We start from the raw sequence: 20,019 nt of genomic DNA, 5'->3' as shown, positions 1-20,019 counted from the left end.
TAAGAAATAATTATAAATTCCTCTTGAAGATAATAGTATTGAGAAACATGAGAACCAATAAAATTTAAAGAATATTGAATTATTAAGCTAATACCAAATGACTTTGTATTTTGCATTGGTGTAGAACATGGTCTACTTGTTGACAGTGTCCAGGTTCTATTACTTCCTAACTGTGACAATGTGAAACAGGTACTCAACTCTCAAGGCTCAGTTTTCTCATGGCTTAAAAGAGGAATCAGGACCCCTGCCTCATAGTACAGTTGTAAAGATGTAGCAATATAATGCAGGTTCACTACTTAGTTTGGTATCTGATTTATAGTAAGCTCTCAGTATATACTAATGATTTTAAAACTGCAGTAAGAAAGGAAAATAGGGATCCTGGAATTGACTACTTAATAAATAAAGGAGGAAATAAGTGACATCTAATTAAGTCCTAAATTTATCATTTACAATTTTGAGACCAAGCTAATTCTTCAAACACCATTATTTTTATAAGAATTTAAGATCCAGATAATCCAATTTGTAGGCTTGCTGAGCCACTTTGGACTCATAATCACATGAAGGTATTTCCTTGTAAGAATCTAATTAGATGTTTAATTAGCTTATATAGGCTAATGAACTGCCACTCTGCCATTATCTCCTTTAGAGGTTCATCTCAGCCAGTTTAGGTACACAGTAATAACTATGGTTAATCCAATATAGATTGCCACTGCCTCTCACCATCTTGTTGACAAAAGAATGGCTTTCATTAGCCCATCACTCCCTTGGAGAAATTGCTAAGTTTTCAGATGCTCTAGCTGGCAAGTTAACTCAACAGGTTACCTAATTTATTTTTCATTTACTCAAAAAGCAGTTGTTGCAGCAATAATAAAGAACAGACATATATCTAATTCACTTGTGACACATTGCTTTCCTTTTATTTGGCAAGCACACACACAAAAAAATTGAACACTTTCTCTTCTCCCCTTTCCATATACCTAGAAAACCCGTATCAGGACAAACTGGCTTTAAGTGGTTCTATGTAAATTAATTTGTCTTATATTGTAATGTAAGGCTCTAGTGCATACTCATCAATTGCACACTGAGTAATAGACTTTAGCTATTATGCCTTATTTTTATTTGTCCCACATTTAGTCCTTCTATTATTTATATTTGTCTTATGCCTTACTGGAAATATGCTAAAGATTATCTGAGTTTCCCAAGAGCCACATTTTAAATTTACAAATACATTAGTACATGAGAAGTTAAAGCATAAAATCCCTTAAGTCTCCACTCAATAATATACTACTAAATCAATATATAAAGAATGTTTTTTAAATCACCAAACTACAGGAAACTAAGTTTAAAAACAGTGGATGTCTTCCCCTAAATTTTTTAAAACTAATTTCTCCTTTAAATAGACTTGTCAGTTCCAAATTGAACATGACTTGGGTTTCTGAGATCCTGGGAAATGAAGAAAAGCTTGTTTCATTTTCCAGTCTTACATGAAGCAGAGTTGTATTAAAATTTTCAAATTTCTTCCCTCTTCATGAGTTCCGGAGGGTACATTTTGGTTAGTTCAATATGCTATTCCTACTTTAACCCTCTCATAAGTTCATTTTTCAATTTTATCTTAAAATTTTTAGTCAAAGAATAAAACCTTTGAAGTGGTAGTCCTCTCGAATGTACTTTGGAAAGGGAAACATTAAGTGTAATCCCAGTGAAGTATAGATCAGGACATAATGCTAAGTAGAACTTAAATTATTAAGAGTGACACAGAATTAACCTTTACAATAACCTTAACATGAGGGCAAATGATCTGTCTGACATTCTATCTAAAAGGGAAAACCTTTTATACTCTGGAAATTATTTATAGATATTGTTTGGAAGGAGCTTTTCTGTAAATTAGTTAGTACCGGTTGTGGATCTGAGTTTACAAAAGTTAGTTTGGAAAACAGTACCATTGTCTAAGTAGGAAAGAATTTTAACAGTTTAAATCAGTGGCTCACAACCTTGGCTGCCCGTTGAAATTATCTCTGGAGCTTTTAAATACTCCAACACCCAGACTCTACCCCCAGATCAGTTAAATCAATATATCTAGGCTGGGGAACAAGGCAATAATATTTTTTAATTCTCCCCAGGTGATTCCAAAATGCAGCCCAAGTTAAAAACCAATGCTTTAAAGAAATGGAAGTTTTAATAAAAATTACCACTGTAACATAGAGTTAAATGTAATATATGGATATATTTTCATAAGTGAAAATACAATTAGAGTAGAAGAAAGAATTACCTCCCACCCCCTAACTGCATTTAGAATGAGGTTTAAAGCCATTACTAAAGTAGATTTTTAATTTTTTTCTGCTTTTCTTGTGACACTCCAGCAAAACATTTAGATAATTTATACATGTGTATATGTAAGTTGATGCAATTTGATTTGGTATAGCTATTTATACGACTCTAAAAAGTGAAGGTAAATATTAATTCAATTGACTCTGAATGAAACAGAAGATTCAGTCACTGCATACAGTGACCTACATTTACCTATAGGTAAGTTTTTTCCTCAAATGTAGAACAAAAATATGAAATTTGTTATATTAGAATATCATAGTATAACAGAAGAAATCACTTTTGGCTCCATATATTAAATCTCATAAAACAATGCCATGACTAGTATATTAACTTATTAAAAAGGAGTTGAACACGTTTTAGCACCACACTAGGCCCTGGAGATACAAAGTTTCTGAAAAAAACATGGCTCCTGCCCTTGTTGATGTACAGTCCAGCTGGTTGACTTGTAAGCCAGGCTAAAGGTTTTTATTCTTTGTTTTTATGAGTATAATTTATTGTCAAATTGGCTAACATACAACACCCAGTGCTCATCCCAACAAGTGCCCTCCTCAATACTCATCACCCATTTCCCCCTCTCCCCCACCCCCCATCCACCCTCAGTTTGTTCTCTGTATTTAAGAATCCCTTATGGTTTGTCTCCCTCTCTCTCTGTAACTATTGTTTCCCGTTCCCTATCTATACAGCCACCATACACCCAAGACATTATTAAACATTAGTAGTATATCAACTTCCAAATGAATTACCATCTGTCTATCCTAACACATTTTCAGAGCATCTTGGTTGATATTCTATGACTTTCTTTATATCCTATTTTTTTGAAGACCAAGAAAAGATTGATAATGTAAATATTACTTGTTAAATTTGTAGGTTTATGCAAATATATATATACATATATATATATACATATATATGTATATATATGTGTATATATATATATATATTACATGATTCTAATATCCAGCCCCCCTGTTTTTGTTTCTTTATTGAAGAAACAGATAATAAAAAAATAAACAAGATAATTTCAAAGAGTTATTCTTGTTTTAACACTCACGGGATTCCGAAACTAGATTTGGAGCTGGTTAGAGAGGGGAGGTGCTCAGAAAGATATCCACTTCCAAGTAGAAAATGTTTGGTCTGAGATTTGAATGATAAGTAGGCATCAGCCTTGTGAAATGCTCAAGCATATGCAAATGCAAGAAGAGTGGACTAATGCTACCTTCCAGGAAATTCTTAATTACCTGGAACGGATCTTCATGAAGGTACAGGCAAAAAGTAAGCAAGCCTTGAAAATGTCATTTCCTTGCAAATCGTCATATGGTTTCCCTTGAATCAGATCTCAACCTTTGTTCATCTTTTCCTCAAAAGCCACATAGAGACCAATTTTTTACTTCTCACCAATCAAAAGAGAACTGATATAACCAAATTGCTCCTCAAATTTCTAAGCAAAGATATAGTTAGAACATATGATAGAATTAAACTTTGTGCTGCCCTTTACTTTCACCATGAATTTTCCATGATTATTGACATTTCAAATTTGTGTTACTAGTATTGTTGTTGATAGTCTTAGAGCTGAAATGTTCCAGCCTGTACAAGTGGCTTAATATTGGAGTTAAGAACATCGGCTATGGAGAGATTCTAACAGTTAAGACTTTACCTAAGGCACTTAGGCTGACCACAATTTCCTTATTCGGATAATAATAATGTGAGGGTGTGTTTGTTTGTTCTTAGAGAGCATGAGCCAGGGAGAGAGGCAGAGAGAGAATCCCAAGCAGGCTCCATGCTCTCTGCAGGGTGTGACCCAAGGCTTGATCCCACGACCCTGGGATCATGACCTGAGCCAAAATCAAGAGTCTGATGCTTAACCGACTGAGCCACCCAGGTGCCCCAATAATATGAGTTTTAAAAGAGGTGGTGCAGAGAACTCAGTTTAGAGTCTTACATGACAAGCCTAAGGAAGGTAGTGGGGAGAGAGATTGAAAGAGATTGGGGGGGGGGGCGCACAGAGGAGAAACCACACATACACAAACATGCCTTGAGATTATTTTAAATATTGTGTGCATAAATATTTTAGTAACAAAAACAAGGCTTCTTTTAGTTATGTCCTCAATGGCCTCCTGAAAGTGTATTGCTTAGAAGGCTGCATGTGTTCTACTGACCAAGGAGGACAATCCATCAATTTTTACTTGGATGGATTATATACTGTGAGGTTTGGGAAACTTAAACTCCTAAACTCCATTAACTCTTGGTCACGGATGTGATGTCAAATTTCAAACAATCACAGTTGGGCGTGAAAAAGAAATGCTGAGGGTCTTCTCAAATCTTCTCAGTGTTTCCTTCTATTCTCAAAGTTCCCACTGGGGGACTCCCCCCACACTTAACACATGTATATTCAGGGAAGACCGGCTGAGGCCCAGCACTCCACATTTGAAACAGAACTCCCAAAGGCAGTGGGATGACAGAGTCCTGCCTCCAAGGAAAGGAGGGAATTCAGAAAGAAACTAATAAAGTAGCTTTCACACTGTCCTTCTCAGAAACCCAACACCCCTCAGTAGGAGTTACTTAGGAGTGGGGAAAAGAGGGCTAATCATGTGGGCTTGAACCAAAAGCTCCATTTTCCTGTGATATATATGAATATAAGCATGTGATGATCAAAGTGTTCCATGGCTGAACAAAAGCTTGTAAACCACTGAGCCAGTAAATGTGAAGGCCCTTTGTAAACTGTAATGTGATTTACAAAAGCTAGTTGTTAATATTATTAATCCTGTTTCTTGGTTCTTGTGAAAATTTAAATGCTTTGTTTTATTGGGAAATTGTTTAATTAGATAATAAATCTCAAAAAAAGGCATTGTTCCAAGTCAAAGATTTATTCCTGACTACCAATCTGTGCAGCAAGTACATTTAAAATGTTTCCTAAAGAGATTCATTTAGTGGAGGAAACTGGAGCAGTTGACTAAACTTTTCCATCACAAATTTAATTGACATGGGGTCAACCCAGTCAGTCATCTTCTGGAATGAAGAAATTCACCACCCTTTCTGGATGTTATGAGAATCTTCAGGGAAATGTTTCCTGCCTCCATTGGTTACAAGTGAGACCCCTAAGGATCTCCATTTGATTACTGCAACCTACATTTTTAATCCCAGGTTATAGCCACACACTAAAGGGATATTGAAAAATAATAACAACAGGAATCCAAGTTGACTCAATATACATTATTTGTCCTAAAAATGAGCATTACAACTATAGGATACTGTGTGGGACTTAAGTCAATAATAATAACAAAGTCATGTAATGCTTACTATACCCTGGAAAATTGTCTAAGTGCTTTACATATATTAGTTCATTTATTCCTCACAACAACAACCTTATGGACTTAGCACCATAATTATCTTCTTTAATGATACAGCCTAGAAAGAGTAAGTCAACTGCCAGAGGTCAATGTTGGAGCTAGGATTCAAACCCAGGCAAAAGTTTCGAGAGATAATCACACAATGTTTTAATTTTTAGTTTCAGCAAGATCAGGAAGTAGAGCATATATTTTTAAGTGAATTCTGTCAATTATAAGTATGTGCTTGATATCTTCCTTTTGCCCCTTTTGCCCCTCTGAATCTACATCCCACATTCTTCTGTCATGCTCTGTGCTCCAGAGTCTGACCTATATGGACAGCATCATTAGGCTTCCGGCTGGATTTGGTACTAGAGATTAGAGATCAAGGGAAGAGTGAGGACAGCATATTTATTTTCCTGTTTCCTCCCTGTAAGGTCACTACTGGTCAGCTGCACCCCTCTGTTGAAACCACAGCACTTCAAATGACTCATTTCACTCTGGATTCTGCTACCTCTCCCTTTCTATGCCCCTAAATACCTAAACATAACAACAGCTCTTTACTAGTTTCTAGGACACTGAACCATATTTATTATTTTCCCTAAATCCTGATCACATCTTTGTAAATAGGCTTGTTATTAAACTTTCCTCAAATTAGGAATCTGAGCAGAAATTCATCTCTTTATCTAGTTTACAAATGATTTGACAAAAAACAAATGCAGCATAACCCTCACTATCCCCACTTTCCACCCTCTACAAAATAGACCCAGGAAGTAAATTCTAGAGTTATCCAAAGAGAGCTCCATTACTCCTACTACATGTCTATATGAAAATTATTTTTTTTAATTTTATTGATTTTTTTAAGCAGCCTGGAATTGAAGACTATAAATAGAAACATATTTTTATTCCAATACTAGTCATTGGTCTATTAAAGTATCCTGGGTGTCAAGGAGCAAGGCAGTAACAGACCTATTCATGCTGGGTGTTGATCTCTTTGAGGTGAATGACCTTACTGAAGCCTTGACTCAGGTGTCATAAATCAGACACTTAGCCTAATTAAGTATAAAAATACCTGATGCTTTGCAGCTGATAATACTGGACACTGGCTTCCTGGAACCAGGTAGTAAAATATATCTAGGAAATGTAATCCCATGGTGCAGAAAGATAACAGGTGCATCCTTGTTTCCCCTTCAATCTAATTAGCCATTCATCAGAAACAATGTATGTTTGTGACTACATCTTGGCCTCAAAGACAGTGAGCATCTGAACCGACCTTAACATCTCTTATTCAAAACATCTCAATCTGATCTTGTCTTTTAGTTGAACAGCTCATCCTGTGGTGTAAATAGAGATTGTTTCCATTGAAAAAGATGTAAGAACAACATCCTGAGCCATAATTCTGAAAACTATGGTTACCTGCCCTCTCTTCTCCCTTAATCCACCTTAACAGTGCGATAATTCTTCACTGTTCCACTCCTGGTTTTCACGTTGAAGGTCTACCTACAATTCAGCTGACTTGGTTAGAATGATGCATTTCCTTTTACTGTGACTTGATGTTCGTAAAGTTAAATGTGCTTGGAGGTAAATTACTGTCTTTGTTTACAAACCTCATTGTTTCATCATCAGAATGTGTCACAAAAGTCTTAAAACCTATGAACTTGTACACCTACCGTGGAATAGGTGCAACATATTGACATCTCTTTGAATCACAGTTTCATAGAACAATGGCTGGAGATGGATGCAAATACATTGACCCATTTCATTAATAAGTATCTGGGGAATCTCTTGGGTTACTTCTGGACTGGCAGGAAGCAATGACTATGACCAAAGATTAAAAGACAAGAAGCCTGGATCTTCCTTTTCTAATTCTAGCTCTGTCACCTTCTTATGTATGACACTAGAGCTGCCCCACCATAGAATAACAACGTTCTTCATGACCTAAATTTCAAAGTCATTGGCATGAATAAAACTGTTTTAGATGTACAGACAGTAATATAAAAAAACCTTGTGCTACTTCACCTTGCAGAAATCAGTCAGAAATTATTTTAAGTGATTGAGATACTCATTGTCCTGAAACAAAGTCAAGGTACAGTGTTTTATTCAAATTATACATGCTATTTCTTTTCCTCCTTACCTATAGTAGCCAGACTCTAGGGTGTTCTCCTCCAATAACCATCACTTTCTGATATTCACACACTCACATAGTTCTTTCCCACACTGGATACCTGTATATCCAATAAGATATTGCATAAACAATATTATGTGATTTCCCAGGTTAGTTCATAAAAGCCATTTGGCTTCTGCCTTGTTCTTACATCACTCACTCTGGGAGAAACCAGTTGCATGTGAACAGGGATATATACCACATGGTGAGAGAGTGATACCTCCTATTGGAAGTCAGCCTGCCAGTCATGTGATTAAGCCATCGTGGAAGTGGATATTCACACCCCAGTCAAGCCTTCACATGAATGCAACTCCAACTTACAGGTTGACTGTAACTTCATGAAAAATCCCAAGCCAGAATCACGCAGCTAAGCTACTCCTAAATTTTAAATCTACAGAAACTGTATAAGATAATAAATGCTTGCTGGTAGAAGTAACAAGGATTTGGGGAGGTAACTTGCTATGTAGCAATAGATAACTAAATATTAACTAAATAGATAACTAAAATACTCTTCATTCTGATTTTCTTTTATACAGGGTTTACCTTTCCCCCCAACCCGACACACACACCCATTTCTCAAGCAGGAACTCCATATAGGTATGGCAAAATGGCTAGGAGCAACAGGAGGGCATGCCCACTTTGACAAGGACACAATTTTAGAGAATTAATACTCTAAGATATACATGTCCATAGTTGTACCTGTACAAATAATAAAGGTCCATCTGAAAAATGTCCTCATCCAAGAAATTGTTTACAAAAATAAATACTGTATATTTATCTTCATAATGTATATATAACTCTATTTTGTTTGTAACAGAGTAGATTATTCCATTGTCTTATAATAGCATAAATGCTATCATTAGAATACTGGTGATATCATTTTATTACTCAGACAGTTATGAGTAGTGAGTTAATGTCTTGTCCTGCCATTAATTCCTGTTAACTGCCAGAATTGAGTCATATTATTTCAGTTGATAGTGAAACAAGTGAGTTAGACTGTTAAGAGGAACATCTGGCTAACATACTGCAAAGGTCTAGCAGTGTACTTAAACCAAATAGGAGTTTCTTCAGTGGCAGAAAATTTTCAAACAATTCTTAACTGTAATGTTACTCTGACTAATGATGATATTATACAAAGAGTGCTAAAGTACTAACCTACCAGAAGTACCCAAAGCAGATAATGTATCATTCCTCCCCACTTGCCTTCCCCTCTCTATAAAATCAACTTATCATTAACATTTCAGTTCAATTTTAGAAGGTAATAAAATTAAAGAGGATACACATTTACTGGTTATATCACTATACTTCTAAGATTAAAATAACAAAACAGGGGCACCTGGGTGTCTCAGTCGGTTGAGCAGCCAACATCGGCTCAGGTCATGATCTCACGGTTTATGAGTTCGAGCCCTGCGTCAGCCTCTGTGTTGACAGCTCAGAGCCTGGAGCCTGCTTCGAATTCTGTGTCTCCCTCTCTCTCTGCTCCTCCCCTCTTGCTCTCTATGTCTTTCTCTCAAAAATAAATAAACATTAAAAAATATTTTTTTAATAAATAAAATAACAAAACATGAAAAATCACATCTCTAAAAACTTTTAGGTACTTGTATAATTTTTTGGCAAAACTACTTAAAAACTGTTTTCTGCATTAGATTCCAACATCATAATAAGTCTGAAAACACAGACTACTTTCTTATTATTGATGTGAATTTCTGTTAGGAAAAATCAGAATTCTAAATAAACCTAAATAATATTCAAGTTATTGAATTATACTTCACATGAGATTTTACTGTATACACATTTAGTTTCTGCCAAGGGCAAAAATTTTCCTTTATATAAAACAATTTTAAAGAGCTATAAGAATTATAATGAAATGAAAAATGCAAAATGCAAAAAGAATGAGATTCAGGTGTTTTATCTTTAAGCAAATAGCAGCAAATTTTACCAAACATAAAAGAGTATAAATGGTAATGGTTATGAAATGAGAATCACAAAGTACTTTCTTAAAACATTCAAATGGACAAGGGTCAACTTACTAACTCTTGGTACTAGATCTTACATATCTACTTTAAAATTTTGATATTTCCATTTAATACCTGTATTTTATATATTTGTAAATTATTAAAAGGGTAGATATAAGGGAAATTCATTTCTGATATTTAAGTTGGCTAGCAATACCTTAGGTGTGGGCAATGAAAAGTAAAGTGTAAGTCAACAAATTTTTGATTAATCAATTTTATTCATTGTTGTGCCAAAATTATATCCGTGTGAACCAAGGAGATATACCTAGTATTTACAATTATTCATATGAATTATTTAATAAAATTGTGAATAGATTTATGCTCAATATAATTTCAAAAGGGTTGAGAAATCATTCCCTGAGAAATCATTCATGATTTAATTCTGAGAAATCTTATGCATTGGATTGTATATATTATGAAACTATCATTTCTCTTTAGATATTTCATAATACCTGTTGAGAGATGTGAATGAATAAATGAAGAAAGGAATTTTCCAGCAATTAGTTCTGGCAATGTTTTGCCATCAATACACTCCATTTGTTTGAAAACTACTGTTACCATTGTGTTGATCTTTATGTTCTTGAGTTTTGCTTTTTATTTCCATATAAAATTGTGTGCAAGGATTACTTTCACTACTTCCTCCCTCCCAGAAACCTACACTGAGTGTAATGGTCTGCACCATAATTTCTCAGAAAAATCAAGTTATCAAAGTATTATATATATATATGTCCATGACATGTTTAGCCAAAAGGAGTAAGACAGGTCTTAATATCAAGGAGATGGAGACTATAACCAGAGAAATCAAGTTAAATTACATGAAACAATTAGAGGAAGTTGAGTGCTATGATGTATAACAGCATTTCCCAAAAGATCTTTGAGGTGTTAAAAGATGTTTTATTAAAAAAAAAAAGGCTTCTACAGTCAAGTAAGTTTGGGAATTACTTTATAAGACATTACCCTCTTGGCAATTCACAATGTCCATTAGCATATTAATGACTGAAAAGTTTTGTAGCAAAGAAAATGGTTGTATTTTGACTAAGCTAGACTATTCAAAATTTCTTTCACTATGGAAGCCTTTGTTAAAATGCTCCCTTTTTGATCATGAAGATTTTATACGAAGAGAAAAAAATAACAACTATTTGCCACATTAATTTAACAAGTATTAGCATTTTGCCATATTTGGTTCAGATTTTTTTTTAAATTTTTTTAAGGTTTTCATTTATTTTTGAGACAGAGAGAGACAGAGCATGAGCAGGGGAGGGGCAGAGAGAGAGGGAGACAAGAATCCGAAGCAGGCTCCAGGCTCTGAGCTGTCAGCACAGACCTGATGTGGGGCTTGAACTCACAGACTGTGAGATCATGACCTGAGCTGAAGTCAGAGATTTAACCGACTGAGCCACCCAGGTGTCCCTGAAGAGAAAAAAATAACAACTACTTACCACATTAATTTAACAAGTATTAGCATTTTGCCATATTTGGTTAAGATTTTTTAATCTAAATAATAAACAGAAGATCATTTATACAATTAAGGCCAGCCCATATCCCTTTTTCCTCCTCCTTCCCCCAGAGGTTACTATCGTCCCGAAACTGGTATATATTCTTCTTGTTCATATATTTACTTTAACTGATAAGTTTGTATTCACAAACAATATGTAGGATTTCTGTGTGTTGTAGGTTTAAAAAAATAGAATTTTTGTATACATTGTGATTTACTAATTTTATTCAACATTATGTTTATGAGATGGATCCATTATAATGCATATAGGTTTAGTTTATCTGTTTTAACTGAGTAATTGTGTTCTTTGTATAAATAGACCACAAAAATTAATTATCCAATAACCTATTAAGAACATATGGTTTGCTCTCAGTGTTTTCCTATTCAAACAATGTTGTGGTAAACATCCTTGCACATACATCCTTGTGTGTCTGTTGAAGAGATATTTTAGAGTATATATATCTAGAGGTAGAATTAATAAGTTATAGGTACCTACACTATCAACTTTAGTAGATACCTCAAACTTCTCTCCAAAGTAATTAAACTCATTTACACATCAACTAGCATACTAAGGGATAGACTCAAATCTCTACAAAGGCTCAGACACACTAATCTGATACGTTTGGAATTATATTGTGCTTTTATATACAACATTAGTTTCCCTTATTATTTTTGAATTCTGAACATATTTTCTTAAACATATTAGCCATCCTTTTTCCTCTTTTGTGAATCATGAAGATTTGACAGAGTTAATTATATATTTCCTTAACTAACATTTCATTGTTCAAATTCACTGCAAATAACCCCTGATTTATGGTTTAACTGTCATTTTTTAAATCTTTTTTTTAATTTTCACAAGTGTTTATGTTTACCATTTGTGTGACATTTGTACCACAGTGTTTCATGTTTTATTTAAAATTTTTCAGTTTTGTTTTTCACATTGAAGATTTTATTCCATCTGCTATTTATCTGTGTATTGTATCATACAAGCATTTGATTGTCCCAGTGACATTTCTTGATTAATCTATCCTCTCTGTACTGATTGCTAATACCACCACATCATATACTAAGTTGTAATACAGAGGAGATATTAATAGTGGAGAGAAGGGAGTGGGCTCACTATTGCACTGGCCTAATCATACATGAGGGACTACATGAAAGAGGTGGCCTTCAGGTAGGGTCTGAATACTAGATGGACATAAAGACATGGGATTTAGTGTTATTTATATAATTTCGGTAACACTCACTTCAGGTGAATTAATCTTACTGCAAATGAATTTCTTTCCTTGTAGGTGGGGATAATACAGATCACCTAGTAGCATTATTTAATGATATAATATATGTTAAGGTGGTCACTGTATTGTCTTGCCTATAGTAGGTGTTCAAAGTAATTAGGAGTAGTGATTGTAGTTTCTGTTGTTGCCAGCAATAGTGCTAGGAATGGTCGTAGTATCTGATTAGATTGGTAGCTTTCAGTTAAAAAGCTAAAACAAAATCTAAATGCTCAATGTCACTCTTCATCAAGGAAATACAAATCAAAACCACACTGAGATACCACCTCACATGGGTCAGAGTGGCTAAATGAACAAATCAGGAGACTATAGATGCTGGAGAGGATGTGGAGAAACTGGAACCCTCTTGCACTGTTGGTGGGAATGCAAACTGGTGCAGCCACTCTGGAAAACAGTGTGGAGGTTCCTCAAAAAATTAAAAATAGATTTATCCTATGACCCAGCAATAGCACTGCTAAGAATTTACCCAAGGGATACAGGAGTGCTGATGAATTGGGGCACATGTACCCCAATGTGTATAGCAGCACTTTCAACAATAGCCAAATTACGGAAAGAGCTTAAATGTCCACTAACTGACAAACGGATAAAGATGTGGTTTATATACAATGGAATACTACTTGGCAATGAGAAAGAATGAAATATGGCCTTTTGTAGCAACGTCGATGGAACTAGAGGGTATTATGCTAAGTGAAATAAGTCAGGCAGAGAAAGAAAGATACCATATGTTTTCACTTCTATGTGGATCCTGAGAAACTTACCAGAAGACCATGGGGGAGGGGAAGGGGGAAAAAACGTTACAGAGAGGGAAGGAGGCAAACCATAAAAGCCTCTTAAATACTTAGAACAAACTGAGGGTTGATGGGGGGTGGGGGAGAGGGGAAAGTGGGTGATGGGCATTGAGGAGGGCACCTGTTGGGATGAGCACTGGGTGTTGTATGGAAACCAATTTGACAATAAAATATATATAAAAAAATAAAGGGAATTCTTAGGAAAGCAAAGACAGAACTGGGGAATTGTCTGACTATAAGGTAAGAATTAGAGATGACTCCAAGCTGTGGTTTAGAAGACAAGATGTAGGAGGAATTGGAGATATTAATTTAGGACGGAGGTTCTCAAAGGGTGGCTCCAGCAGCAATTCCTGTGAACTTGTTAGAAATGCAAATTCAAGACCCCAGACTCACTGATTCAGATACTTGGACTGACATATGGTCTAGTAATCTCTGTTTTAACAACCCCTACCCACTTGCCCATCATTCTGATGATGTTCAAGTTTGAGACCCACTGGTTTGGAACACAATGAGTAAGAGGGGGTGCTGAGAAACCAGGTGAACATAGTGTATGAAGAAGTGTCAGAGCTGAAGATACAGAGTTCTCACTTAGAGGGCTAAGATTCTCCTTTTCTAATGCCTTTCCTTGCTTCTAGTTATTGGCTTTATTACACTGAATGGCTTCCCAATCTTAGAATCATTTCTCAGCATTCAGGTTCTCTCTGTCGTCCACCTACTGGGTAAAGCAATGCTAAGTTTACAACCCTTAATCACTCTCTGTCCTTCCCACGATTTCTCTCCTGCATCGTTCTCCTCCTGTTTTCAGCTTGGAGGCTCCTCACGGAGGGGAATTTGTCTGGCACAATTTCATCCAACATTAAATACCATGTACACTGACAGAGTTTTATAAATAATAAATGAGGGTAGTAATAGCCTAGATCCCAGCTTTTAATAGTAGGCATCCCTGGCCATTAAATATAAAACAGTTATCAATATATGTATATCTAGTGACCCTTCTCTGACCCGTGAATTATAGAAGTCTGCAAGGAACATTCTGTAACACTTAAGAGCACTTTTATTTTTCTAATTTCACCTTAAAATCAATAGGTATAAGTGTGAAGAAGAGATGAGCAGTAGCCAGCCACAGAAAACATATACCTATGTTCAGATTTTCCCATTGTATATTTAGCGAGTTTATTCGATTCTTCGGTAGAAATCAAGGTGGGGAAAGAATGAGAGATCTCACTATAACAGCCTATCAGAGATCTGGCTAGTGTATTACTTTTGGCCATAATGTGTCAATCAGCTGCAAAGGATCAGCTCAGCCACAGTGACAGGGATCAATTGTGTAGAGCTCTGAGATAAGTTAATCTACCGTGACATGCTCTAAAGTAGGATGCATAAGGGAATACCACCTGCATTTTAAACTAGTGCTGACTGCCTTGTAACATCTGGGGATCCATGTTTAATAAAACAAAATTGATCTTCAGGAACTTGAAACATATTACCCCTATTATTTAAAAACACAAGATAATTCTGGTGTGTTTCTTATTTCATTTTTATTTTGATTTATAATTTATATATATTTGCATATATAAATATATCCTATAAAACATATAGAATAGAATGTAAAAGGTAGACCAATAAAATGTATCTTTTATTATCAATATATATAACATGTTTAACAATATAAATAAAATTAACAGTGAAAAAACTTTTACTTTTTAAAAATACTTTGGATAATTGAATACTGCTGCCTTTGCAATGTGAAATCATGATTCTTCACAGTAAAATCAATGCACTTTGGAGTTTAATTTATCTACAAGCACAAGCAGAAGTTTGAAAGCAAGGTCTAGGGTTGAAATTGCCCATTAATATTGTTAAGGAAAATTTAAAATATACCCATATGAATTTAAATGCATGAATAGAAAGAAAACACATAAAACAGGTAGCCATAGTTTTCTCTTAGTGGCAAGATAATGCATAATTTTTCATTCATACATATTTATTTTCTAAATTCCCTATCATAAGGAAGTATTATTATTATCCATTACAGTACCAGTGTGAGTAATAACACGATACAAAGGAAATATGTCCTTGGATTTCCATGTCATCTTTGCACAGGGACCATGCCAATCTTCTCTGCATTGTTTCAATTTTCGTATATGTGCTGCCAAAGTGAGCATGAAATATGTACTTGGAAATAGTTGCAATATCCACCTTATTTAAGCTGTACCAGATTCCTACTTATAGAACTCATAACAAACACATACATACCCACATATACCCAAAAACATATTAACATTCCCTTTCTTAATGATTAATAGATAAGATGCCAATACCAGCAGCAGCAAGTAACACTGAGAATCAACACTGTTCTCTTGATATATATAATCCTGGATGGATAGTAAAAATGGGTGTGAAGTGATGTTTCAGCAGCCCTGAATTGATAAGCAGAGTCAAACATGTGCATGTCCTCCAAAGGCAGAATTTCAAAACCTTATAAAAACCACTTTTATTTTTTAAATGAAGAGTATTTTGCATTGCCTTTCCTTAGGCAGTTTTACTATGTTGTAACACATAGACAAAGGATGTAAAAGTAACAATTCATCTGACGTGATAATTGGGATAGTCTGTCTATATTAGCAGCTCTGAAGTATATTCCTCAGATCCCTTAGGGGAGCCCAGGAAAACTTTAAGGAGTCCTGTGAAATCAAAGCAATTAATATATTCTTTTCTTTTACTATGTTGGCATTCGCACTGATGGTACAAATACGATGGTGGGTAACATTACTGGGTACTTAGAACAAATCGAGGGAGTAGAACTAAGCAGTACTAGCAGATTTTGTATATTTCATCACCAGGCACTAAAATTCCAGTTTTACCTAAGAACATCTTTGATGAATTGGTAAAAATTCATAATTTTATTAAATCTTGGAACTTAAGGACACACCTTAATATTCATTCTGTGTGACAAAAATTAAACATATATATAAAGTACTTCTATATAATGAAGTAGATAGCAATGTTAGTGATCTATTTCTATAATAAATTACCTTAAAACCTAGCAGCTTAAAATAACATACATTTATTATCTCAGTTTCTGTGGGTCAGAAATTCATGGACTGCTTAGCTGGATCCTCTGGCTGAAGTTTCTAACAAGGCTGCGATCAAGGTGACACCTGGGACCACATGAATGTGAGAAGAGCCAGAGAGAGAAATCCGGCAAAATGGAAATCACAGTCTTTTATAATCCAATCACAGAAGTGACACCTCTTCACTTTTACCATACTCTATTTGCTAGAAGCCAGTCACCAGCTCCAGCCCACATTCAAAGGGGGAGAATTATACAAAAGCATGATCTCTGAGAGGCTGGGATCATTAAGAGCCATGTCAGAAGCTGCTGTCCATAATGGCCATCTCTGGGAAATACTGTTTATGTTGCAAGTTGAACTACATGCTCTTTTCATTACATACCATTTTTATTCGAAAGAATAATTAACCTTGGGGCGCCTGGGTGGCTCAGTCGGTTGAGCGTCCGACTTTGGCTGAGGTCATGATCTCACTTTTCGTGAGTTTGAGCCCCACATCGAGCTCTATGCTGACAGCTCAGAGCCTGGAGTCTGCTTCAGATTGTGTGTCTCCCTCTCTCTGTCCTTCCCCCACTCACACTGTCTCTCTCTGTCTCTCAAAAAAATTAAAAATTAAAAAAAAGAAAAAAATAATTAACCTAAAAACTATAATAATTTGGGCTTGAATATTTTGCTGATATTCCCAGACTTGAGTATTTCTTGAAAATAGACAAAGTGAAAAAAAAAAAAAAAAAAAAAAAAGAAAATAGACAAAGTGAGTTTTTTCACTTCAAGGAAAACAATGTTGATGCTCAAAACACAATAGAATTTGAATATTCAAAAGAATGTTAGAATTTAGAAAATTTGTATCTGGTAACAGTTCCTTAACAGTTTCTTGATATATAAAACCTTTTTAAAGATTTTGTTAGCGATACTAAAGAATGTTGGGTTTGGGGTAGGAAAAATAGGTAAAAACAGAGAGGGAGGCAAACTATAAGAGACTGTTAAATACAGAGAACAAACTGAGGTTTGATGGTGATAAAGAGGTAGGGGTGGGTGGGGAAAATGGGTGACGGGCATTAAGAAGGGCATTTGTTGGGATGAGCAATGGGTGTTGTATGCAAGTGATGAATCACTGGATCTACTCCTGAAGCCAAGACTACACTGTATATTAACCAACTTGAGAATAATAATAAAAACAAAGTTCGGTTTTGATATTGTGTAATGAAATGTGTTAACATTTAGGAGATCTGCAAAACCTAGTAAGTCAATGTTTTTCAAGTGACCAATAGATGCCTTTACAGAGTCACGCATGTGTCCATTTAAAATGCAAGATAGACCAATGGTTTTAGCCAATCTGACAGGGGTAAAGTGATATCTCATATGGTTTTGATTTGCATTTCTGTGATGATCTTCTTATGTGTTTGTTGGCCATTTGTACATTTTCTTTGAAAAACATGTCTGTTCAGGTCTTCTGTCGATTTTTAGTTAGATTATTGTTTATTTGTTTTTTTTTTTTTTTTTTGGTGTTGGCTTGAATAAGTTCTTTATATATTTTGGATATTAATCCATTATCCAATATGTCATTTGTAAATATCTTTTCCCATTCATTAGGCTGCCTTTTTGTTTTGCTGATAGTTTCCTTCACTGTGCAGAAGATTTTTATTTTGATATAGTCCCCAAAGTTTAAATTTGCTTTTGTTTCCTTTGCCAAAGGAGGCATATCTAGAAAAATCATTCTATGGCTTCTGTCAAAGAAATTACTGCCTATGTTTTCTTTTAGGAATTTTATAGTTGAGCACTGAGAACTGTATAGCATTGCTCGATCGTTATACTGTACACCTGAAACTGATATAACACTGTGTGGTAATTATACTTGAATAATAAAAAAAGACCAGTGGATCTCATGTAACAGTATGAGAAGTTCGTTAATATGATTTCAGTTCCACATTGTAATTCACCTTTAAGAAAATACTATTTACAGAGTTCTAGTGTAATGCTAAAAAAGAATATCCACAATTATCTAAAAAGGGTATTAAAATACTTCTCCCATTACAACTACATAACTACATGAGGTTGAGTCTTTTCCATATACTTCAAACACAAGAATGACAACAGTCTGAATGCTCTTAGAGCAGATATGAGAATCCGGTTGACTCATATAAAGCCAAACATTAAAAATATATAAAAATATATAAATAAAAGAAATATTCTTTTCATAAAACTATTTTTTTCTTTGTCATTAAAATATTTTTATGTGGGCATAAAATGGGTTTATCTTTGTTATTTATTATTTTTAAGTGAATTATTTAAGAATGTCTATTTTAATTCCTAGCATGATAAATATTCATAGATAGTCCCACATAAACTAAAACTCTTTGGGATGTCAAGAAATTTTAAGAGTGTAAAAATGATCCTAAGACCAAAACATTTAAGAACCACTGGACTATTTTGCTATTTTGACAAAATAACCCCCAAATCTCAGCAGCTTGCACAAAATGATCTCTCATTCACACCACAAGTCCATTAGCATTAGCTAAAGGAATGTGCTCATTGTTTCTCAGGAAAGCAGGCCCATGGAGAGTATATCTCATCAAGATTCTACACTCACAATAACAAGAAAAATGGCATTAGGACAAAATTTGCAAAAGCTTATAAACATTACCTAGAAGTTACATATGCTACTTCACTTAACTAGTCATCTTCCTGAGAAAGTCACATGGTCATACCTAACTTCAAGGGGACAGTAACACACAATTCTACCATATACCCAAAAGGAAATCCAGAAATATTTTGTGAACAATACTAATGACTACCACATATGCCAACTTCAATCCATACATACCTGAAGCACTGAAAAAAGGATTATGAGGTTGCATCTTAGATAGCTCCAGAAGCTTGTTAGTTTTTTATTGTTGTTGAAACAAACTATCACAAATTTAGTGTCTTAAAACAACACAAATATATTTTCCTACAGTTGTGGAGGCCAGGCATCCTAAAATCAGAGTGTGGCAGAGATGCATTCTATTTGGAATCTCTAGGGAACAATCAATTCTTTGTCCTTTTTCAGGTTCTAGAAAACATGAATTATAGCAAATTTTATGCCTTAAACCAAAAGCAATTGAACACGTGTTAGAGAGGAGGCACTATTCCAAATGCTGAGGACACTGAGCTGAGCAAAAGTCAAAGTCCCAACAATTATAGGGCTTACATTCTAGTAGAAAAAGAAATAAGCAAGTAAACAAACATACATATATATTAGGAGGTTGATAAGTACAACAAAGAAAATTAAGGCAGTAAAAGTAATGGAGAATGATATGAAAGGTGCTATTTTAGATAAGGTGGTCAGAAAAGAACCTTTTAATCAGAATGATTGCATAGATCCCTGAAGACAGTGACGAAACAAATCATGATACCTGGAGGAAGAACATTCAGGCACAGGCCTTAATGCGGGAGGATTCTTGGAATGTCTGAGAGACAGCAGGGAGACCTGGGTATGACTAGAGAGGAGGAAAGAAGGAGAGGAGTTCAGAGAGTGAGCTCAAGTACAAATAATGCAGTATA

The 20,019-nt window shown here is 34.9% G+C and overlaps 1 protein-coding gene and 1 non-coding gene across 10 annotated transcripts in view; both read right to left on the bottom strand.

The window, feature by feature from the left end:
• INPP4B (inositol polyphosphate-4-phosphatase type II B) overlaps positions 1-20,019 on the bottom strand; it is a 759,315-nt gene that overhangs the window by 429,080 nt on the left and 310,216 nt on the right. For 8 of the 9 annotated variants that reach the window (XM_042935413.1, XM_042935409.1, XM_042935410.1 and 5 more), the window contains exon 1: positions 7,068-7,205. The exons of the other annotated variant lie outside the window; for it this stretch is intronic. The gene's annotated coding sequence lies outside the window, so the exon portion shown is untranslated. Of the gene's footprint in view, positions 1-7,067; positions 7,206-20,019 lie in introns of those variants that run through there. 9 annotated transcript variants of the gene reach the window in all.
• Positions 15,463-15,570, bottom strand: LOC122218783. The gene has a single exon (XR_006202113.1). It is a non-coding gene; the product is annotated as a U6 spliceosomal RNA (small nuclear RNA).

This window comes from Panthera leo, chromosome B1 (genome assembly GCF_018350215.1).
Source record: "Panthera leo isolate Ple1 chromosome B1, P.leo_Ple1_pat1.1, whole genome shotgun sequence".
Lineage (NCBI taxonomy): Eukaryota > Metazoa > Chordata > Mammalia > Carnivora > Felidae > Panthera > Panthera leo.
Note: the sequence above shows the minus strand (reverse complement) of the source record. Positions and strands in the feature narration are given on the sequence as shown.